The following is an 8,924-nucleotide window of genomic DNA, read 5'->3' as shown; positions in this document are numbered from 1 at the left end:
GTCCGCTAAGACCTGCACCAGCGCCATCTATAGGCTGAGAGCGGAGAATGACGTCACGGATTAAATAAAACTTCCTATTTTATAATCTTGTGGACAGTAATAACATTTGACCTTCTTTAAATTTACTTTAAAATTGTTATATTTCTCATGTTGCGAAAAGTAATATTTGTACTGCTTGTAGTATACTTCTGTCAGTTTTTGTATTTCTATTTGTTGCAATGGCCTGTTGTTATTGCAATAAAAAAAGTAATAACATTTGACATATGCATTTTAAATTAATGTTAGAGATAGAAGAAACCAATTGAATCTTATCCATTGACTTTCTGAAACTGGATTCAAAAATTTAGAACAGAATTAAAACATAATAAAGACATGTTATGAGTTTGTTAAGTTTTTATACTGTCATTTTGTTGGTTCTTCTCTCTTAAAAATGTCATTCTTCAAAGGTTAATCTTTAATGTTTGTTTTTGTTACTATCCGTGACATATTTACAAGATCCACAAAAATAGGCTGTAAATATAAAATGTAGCAATTAAGCAATTAAAAAGTTATTCAATTCAGTTCATTTCAGTTCATGTTTATTTTGTGTAAAGTGCTTTCCTTGCAGATTTGTATTACTGTATGTATTTTTGTGTTATCAGTAGTCAAGAAGATGTTAATTTTTCATGTTTTTGTCTTTTACTCTTAATAGCATAATTAAAATATGTTGTTTATTATTTATAAAAAACAAGCATAAGAACAAATATGAATAAATCTGAATCAGACTGAGCTTTATTTGCCAAGTGTGCGCAAACACAATTAACTTTTGTGGTTTTCACACATACATGTGAATAGTATACATGTAGGAAAAAACACAAAACGTTAACTACATACTGGTAATAAATATAAATGAAAATATCTTGAGATGGTCATCCCAAGGCCTCTAGAGATTGTGCAGTGCCATTTATGGGATCCAAGACCTGTGAAGAGATGATGCTAACCATCGATGACTTTAAAGACAACTCATATGAAGAGATGATGGAATCCATTGAGGACATTTAGGAAGACACACACTTAATAATCACAGTAACACTTCATTAAACATGTACACGGCTGGCTCAGTGGTTAGCACTGTCGCCTCACAGCAAGAAGGTCGCTGGTTCAAGTCCCGACTGGGTCAGTTGGCATTTCTGTGTGGAGTTTGCATGTTCTCCCAATGTTTGTGTGGGTTTCCTCCAGGTGTTCCAGTTTCCAACACAGTACAAAGACATTTGCTATATGTGAATTGAATAAACTAAGTTGGCTGTAGTGTATTGCTGCATCCTAATTTGCATAATATCCATCCTAAATAGTATTTGAAGATTATGTGCTAAATCGTAGTATGTGCTAAATCGTAGTATGTTGAAAAAAGTAGGCCATTTTTTACTATTTCCAGTAAAAAAATTAAGCGTAGAACCATCCAAACTAACCGCTGGTATTGCCCACAGTACATTGCACTTTTTAAAAACTACAAACACAGTTGAAAAGTTTAAATTTACAATCATGGCGGACAACCAAGACACTTATGTAAAGATGTTTATATGACTGTTAATTAATATCTAGCCAACTGGAAAGTATTTAAACCACGTTTTGTTTTATATTTAATCTGCAACAACATTACTGAACTTATATAAAGACGTGTTTGGACATTAACTTCTGGATGCATAATTAACCAAAGACCTGCAGATATTTCTCAGCATAAAAGACTCGTAAATGGTAGATTAACCTGGTGCTGCTTCCCAATCAGGTAGGAAATAAATTAAAATAAGAAAATTAAACTAAGCAACATAACGATCTGTTAACGAGGAAGCAGTGTGTCTGAAATCTTGCATACTCTTCTGTTACACACTCAAAAGTATATATTTTTCCTTCACAAAAAGTACATTCTTTTAGGGTGTAGAATATGTATGCAAATTGGATGGAGAGGGGTCTGGATGCAAATCAGTGCATCCAATGCTCTTTAATGCGCTCACCTAACCCCACCCCTAACTCTACCCGTCACAGTGACAGCACTTGCTCCATTGAGTCCATTGTGTCTGACATTGCATCGCTAAGTAATGCAACCTCACCTTGCATCCTAAAGGCTGCATCCAGATACTACTGATTGGATGCAGCATATGAGTGTGAATGAGTGTGTATGGATGTAAATTCAACCCCTGATGAATAAAAGAACTAAGCTGAAGGAAAATTAATGAATAAATGGACACAAAGACATCACCTACTGTATATACAGTAAAAGTGCAGGTTAAATATGTATATAATAACTCATATTTGATTGTAACTTTGATTAAATTTGATTGAAATGCAATAATGTGCACCTTTTGTAAAGCTGCTTTGAAACAATCATTGTAAAAAGCACTATACAAATAAATCTTGAATTAAATTGAATCTTTTAACATGCCATTTTGTATTTACGGTGGCATACTTTGATTAAATTAACACTTTCAGTAAGACAAAAATGAACAAACCTCCCATTTTAGGCAGTTCATTATGTGATCAGAGCAGTCTACTTTGATGCATTGTTGAAATGTTCTACCTCGTGAATGTACTGTTATTCTACTCCCAAAAGTTGAAGATTTGAATTATTCATCTCGCACAAACTACAAATTTGTTGAACCCTAAATCTTTTATAAAGTTTATCTGGGTAAAATATAATGAATGAACCACAAGCCCAAACGTGAAAGGAAAAATAGCAACATCCGGCAATATTAGTCATAACCCTCCCACAGAATTGCAGCAAATTAATATCTAATCTATGTGATAATACGAAATCCAGGGAGTAATAAAGGCAATGCGGAAACCATTTGTCAAACTGGATACACTTCAAACCGAACCTGAGGTGCAGTAGCACCGATAGCGCAAACAAAACAGCAGCCTAATGCAATAAGAATGTGTCATGTTCAAAAGCCTTGAGGGTTAAGCAGATATTTCTGCTCCTCTCAGTAGCATATGCATTTATTCAGTTTGTATAAGATTTTACCACTTAGCAGGACACACACCATAGTGGGAATCTGGATAAGTAACATCAATATTAAACAATAATCAGTCATTTTCTAATCTGTGAAAATTGCTATTATATGAGCTCTCAGATTTGAAATAAATGGTAATATTGCTGCAGCAAGGCCCAGAAATAACAAAGAACTGTAACCTTCTTCTCATCTCTAACACAGAGGCAGGCCATGTCTGTGAATGTGGTTAATAATCACTTTTATATAAAACACATCTTGCATTTGAAATACAGTAAAATAATGAGGTCTGTATTGAAGCAATGTCACTAATGTGGAGAAAATGCGAAGAGTTCCTCGCTTGGGCTTCATTTATTATTATTTTTTCTTTTGGAGTATTGAGATGAATTCGCTAATCTTTTTAAAGGAACTAGCACATCGAGAGAGATTGGTTTTTGAGTTGCAAAAGGAAAAGTATTCCAAATGCGTATTAAAAAATGAGAGACACAATGCAGATGCAGTTACTGAACTTTCTTATCTCTTACAACATTATCTTGCACCAAAGAAAATGGCTTAATCATTTTCTCATGTTCTATCAACACTACAATATAGAGGAAATATCATGTGCATCATAAAAAGCTCTTTCTTTGTCATTTCCGTCTTCCTTTTGAGAAATTCCATCAAAACTCTAAATGTAATGAGTGATGAAAAATATAGGGGTGGTTTTAGTTTCCCTTATGGTTCCATCAAATGTTTTAGTCTTGTTTCCTAAACCAGTCTTTCATTTAGAATCAACACGTCAATGTAATGGAAACTCTAATCCTATGGACATTCAAACATTGTGTTTTTGTGTCTCCCTGCTGTTAGATTGATATCTTTGTGTCTTTGGATAAAGTAAAATTACATTTGAATCTGACTACATACACAGCAAAATATGGGGACCCAAAACAACTCTATGGGTGTTAATTTCAACACTTTGAAAGTGTCTCATGGGGTCCACTCAAAACAGAGTTAAATCAACACTTTCAAAAGGGTTGGCACATTGACACCGAAGTAAGGGTTAATTTTAACTCTGGGCAGAGTTAAAAAATGTAACTATATTTAACACCGCCTGGTGTAATATATTGTTATTTTATTCAACTCTCTTGAGTGTAAATATGGTAAAAAGGTCAAATAGACTGTAAATTACAAAAGAAAAAACATTTTATTTGAAAACATTCACCACTTCAACAATTCATTCAGTTTTTAAAATGCAACAATGTCAAATATGCTTTAAATGTTTTATTAGTACAGACAGTATCAACAAAATTTGTATGACCAGTGCTCAAAAAGCTGTTTCAGTCCTTTGGTCCAAACTTGATGTGTTATCAGAGCAATTTGAAAGTTCAATATAGCGTCACTCATAGTTTACTTCTGAACTCAGTTTTCTTGTGAAATTACATTTTAAACAACTTGGCCTGCAAATCTTTCACTTTGGGTGTTTCCTTGGTCCTCCATATCAAACACAGCAGTTTAAATGAAGGTATAAATGCTGTAAACTTGTGTGAAAACAAACTAGCTAGAAAATCTCATCAAGCATGTCCTGTGAATGAAGTGCTTCCCAGCCACAGGATGACCTTTTTATCCATGACGATGTAGCAGCTGCTGATCGCTCGTCTGGTGGTTCCTGATGCACGGATATAGGGTGATGCTCATCTAAGAACTCTTCAAAACTCCAGCATGACTAAGAAAAATGTTTGAAAACAAATTGCAATCAAATTCTATGATATATTTAAAAGAACATTTAAAGTAAATAAAACATTCAAGAAATCTAAACTCACCTTTTAAAAATCTTCATGATGATCCACAACTTGACTCTCCCAGCTGGTTGAGGTGACAGGATATGGAAAAGTAGAAAAAACACATACATCACTGTTGGATCTCCAAAAACATTTAGGTTAACCACTATGACTAGAACTGGAAAAACAGACAGCTGTCTGTCCAGAATCCTGAATTTAACACAACACTTGGAGCAAAATTTAGAGGATCTTAAAATCTTTTATATCATTTAGTGATGCTGACTTTGCCAAAATATTGGCCACAGTGTAAAAAATATTCATAAACTTCATAAACAACAGTTTTCTGTAAGCGTGTGCGTGCGTGCGTGCGTGCGTGCGTGTGTGTGTGCGTGTGTGTGCGCACGTGCATGTTTCTTTACCAGATTCAACTTGTTAGGCCCTTTTAGGTCCAGTATTGGCGCCACCTTTACTGGAGTCTAGCAGATGTTTCAGGTCCAAATATTATCTAAAATATTAGGATAAGCAGAAGAGGAAAAGTGCAAAGTAAAGAGCAAAACATTATTTAAGTAACAGTTCACCCACAATACAAAACTTATCACCTTCATGTCATTTGTTATTCTCTAATGCTCTAATACCCTCTCAGCTTATGTGAAACAAATACAGAACTTTATCAAACATACCTTCATTATTATCACCACATATGACCAAGAAGGTGTGCTTGGTTATTTCACCAACTCTGGAAATACACCATCCGTCTCTAATCAACCACCGTCACAGGGTCTTGTGTTATTGTATAGAGAACTGTGGCTGTTAAAAAAAACAACAAAAAATTTGTATTTAACACATATGCATAACCTTCAGATAAAAAGGAGAGATGAACATCACAAAGTATGCCTCACACTTTTTCAGATATCTTTTGATTCAGATGTTGATTATTGATAATAAATCTACAAATCAAACCTGTATCATCATTAGGCTGCTCAAATATGAATCAGTTGATTAATTTTACAGACAGGTGGCTGTTTACAACGCACTAAATTGTCTTTAATAAAACGGAAATGTTGTGTACAGTACATGCTAAGTTTAGCCTATAGTTTTAAGCACAATATCATGCGGGAGAAAAAAGCTTGACTAAGATGTTCCTGACTACATAAATAGCCTAACTTACTAACGTCAGACATCCCGAGTTGGGAAAAGTCATTTTCGGGGGATACAGAGTTGATTTGCGGGAGGTAGCGGGAGAGATGAGAACCTGAAGAGCAATGGGATGAGTTGCGCGCGACGTACCTGAAGAGCGGTGGGGGTGACTTGCGCGCGACGTACCTGAAGAGCTGGGAGAGATGCGGTGGAGAGGGGTGTGCAAAGTGTTTAATGACCGGGCGGGAGACGCGCGATTTTTGGGAGATTATCATTCATTTGCGGGCATCTACTTGGGCATCTGGGAGTCTCTGTGCATTTGCAGGATAACGTTACGTTAGTCCCTCAAATTCCGGGAGACTTCTGTAACCTTAAATGTCTGAGAAAGTGCAAACGCGGTCATTTAAAGACATTAATGTTAACATTCCGACTTTAATGGTTGTCAACGCTTAATATAATTCAAGCGTACGTTATCACGCGAGTCTATGAATGAACCAGTTTAAAAGGGCCGCGGTGTTTAAAATAACCAAATTAACGTACACGAATAACAAACAATCATATGTTTTAGTCAGGAAGCCTTTTACAAGTAAGCATATGTTCATTTACTCACCAGATATGTTTTAGAAACTCTCCAGAGCGTATGGAAACCGTTAGCATCCGGGCAGGGTAGGCTAGGCTGCTCCGGGGATTCCCTCGCTAGTTTGCTTGGAATTAAAGGAGAAGTGTCGATTTTATTTTACAGATGGGTAACAATGCACAAAATGGCATTAAGCGTGACAGAAATGTGTTGAACATGTACATTTGATGTTTTTATGCACTATGAATGCGGGAGCATATATAAAAACATTCTTGAAAAGAAGTGAATAGTAATGCAGTTAAGCTAGATACACAAACGACCATGAATGAACCGCAGAAGATTAAAATTGTCACTCCATTCTAAAGTTATTAACTTAACAATATGTTTACAACTGTATTTCCTTAAAGAAAGTCAGTAAAATACCAACATTTAGGTAGTTTGACTCACCAGTTGCTGTTCTAAACCTCAGATGGAAAATGGCGTCTGGAAAATTCTTCAGTGACTGGGGCTGCATGAATTCCCGGATGTTGGAAATAACACCACCAAGTGTTGAAAAGATAACTCCTTGATTTCGCACTGAATAAAATCAATTCTAACTCTAATTATATTCATTTATCAAAATTTAACTCTTTAACGTCAACACTTTACTCTAAAATGCTTCAACACCGAGAATTTAACTCAGATGAATTTGCTGTGTATATTTATATCTCCTTCACTTGTATTCCTCAGTGCAACGAATGAACACTACTGAAAGAACAAGCCTATAGCAAACAAAGGGGTTATAATCCATGTGTTTTTGTACAATGCAGCAAAGAATGCGTTCTTTAGGTGAGCTTTCTATCCATACCACATTCTAGTTCAATAAGTGGAGAGTATGTAGTCTTTTGTAGCTATTTTGTGAATCCGATTGGGAGCGAAATCTTACTTGTAGGACACAAGCAAGTACTATTCTCATGAACCACCTGATTTTACAAGTAGGACATGTTCCTGGATCAACATCTATGTTGATTCTGGAGCAACATACTAATCAGCCAATAAGAATTAAGGGATATGTTTAGAGTTTATGTTAAATTTAGACTTATGGTTAGGTTTATGCACTGATTGTTATCTAATTATTATTCCTCTCTGATTCTGATTTTGGGAATAATTAACAGTTATTGGGTTTAGAGGTAGGGAACATATGGATTACATCATGATGTTCCAGGAACAACATAGATGTTAATTCAAATTTGCATCATACTTTGCACAATCATATTGTTCTTCTGATGAATAATACAACATGAGCATCCTCCCTTTCCATTGTAAACAAACAGCGCTCAGGATTTATGTGCCAAAACTGTGTTAAATGTACAAAATCTCAGTTTCTTGCACAGAGCAATGATTACATAAAACATTGGTATGTAATATCATAAAGAGCCATTGGTATTAGTTTTACTTGTAAATGTTTTTCGACTCTCAAACAGCAGATGACTTGCATTTTGTGAATCACCAAGGACTCCAACCAAAAACCCTGTTCAACGTTCAACAGAAGAAAAAAATACATTTTTAAATAAAGAGCACTTTCATTTTTCTGAGTGAACTACAAAAATCAACCACTTAAAACAACAGATTTTCATCCGAATCACCTCCTCCATGTTTTTGTTTTTTTGCTATCAATCCATCCAGATGCAGTCCTTTTTCAAATTAATAAATATCATAATTATCATACATTCATTTGCTTATTTATTCATTTGTTTATTTATTTATTTTTTTATTTTTGTTGATGAATTAACATTTAATCTCACTTTAATCCCCTTCAAATGATTAAATATAACACGTACTGTGTGCGTTTTAAACTGCAGGCAGTAGAACTGTAATCAATGATGAATCTAAAATTTATTTATTATTCTCTTCAGCTTAGTTCCTTATTTATCAGGGGTAGCCACAGCAGAGTGAACCGACAACTATTCCAGCATATGATTTACACAGCGGATGCTCTTCCAGCTACAACCAATTATAATTCATTACTCTTATGGGAAACAACCATATACTCTCACATACACTCTCACATTTGCACATGCACTCATAAAAATAATTCTGTAATTTTTTTTAAAGTCATAAAACTTCAACTATTGCTTATAATAAATAACAATATTGTAAAGTGTGTGGATGCTAATGTACAATGCTAACCAAAAGTATAGTTTTTAGCTGTAAACAGGCCTTTACACTGTTGATTCTTACCAATCGAAGCAGTGCATGTGAAAATCTCTTAACCAGGACACTTGAAAGAAAGCTCCGTCACAGATACCAATCAAAACATGGCAACTTTTTCTTTCATTCTGACTTTCATTTATTATATTTTTCCTTTCTTGGCCACCTTTTTCTTCACTTTAAATTGTGCCGGAGACAAATAAAGCCAAGTGCTGCAGTTTCATCCCCATTGCCCCTAAGGTAAATTGGCCCTTTATCAAAGGCAGGCCTCATCTATCA

The 8,924-nt window shown here is 35.0% G+C and overlaps 1 long non-coding RNA gene across 1 annotated transcript; it reads right to left on the bottom strand.

The window, feature by feature from the left end:
• Positions 1-3,355: 3,355 nt before the first annotated feature.
• Positions 3,356-7,637, bottom strand: LOC137488796 (uncharacterized). The gene is made up of 6 exons (XR_011008024.2): positions 6,903-7,637; positions 6,489-6,582; positions 5,422-5,548; positions 5,161-5,246; positions 4,784-4,826; positions 3,356-4,686 (listed from the first exon to the last, which is right to left on the bottom strand). It is a non-coding gene; the product is annotated as an uncharacterized lncRNA (long non-coding RNA).
• Between the last annotated feature and the right edge of the window lie 1,287 nt (positions 7,638-8,924).

Source organism: Danio rerio, chromosome 21, assembly GCF_049306965.1.
Source record: "Danio rerio strain Tuebingen ecotype United States chromosome 21, GRCz12tu, whole genome shotgun sequence".
In the NCBI taxonomy this organism is placed as follows: domain Eukaryota; kingdom Metazoa; phylum Chordata; class Actinopteri; order Cypriniformes; family Danionidae; genus Danio; species Danio rerio.
Note: the sequence above shows the minus strand (reverse complement) of the source record. Positions and strands in the feature narration are given on the sequence as shown.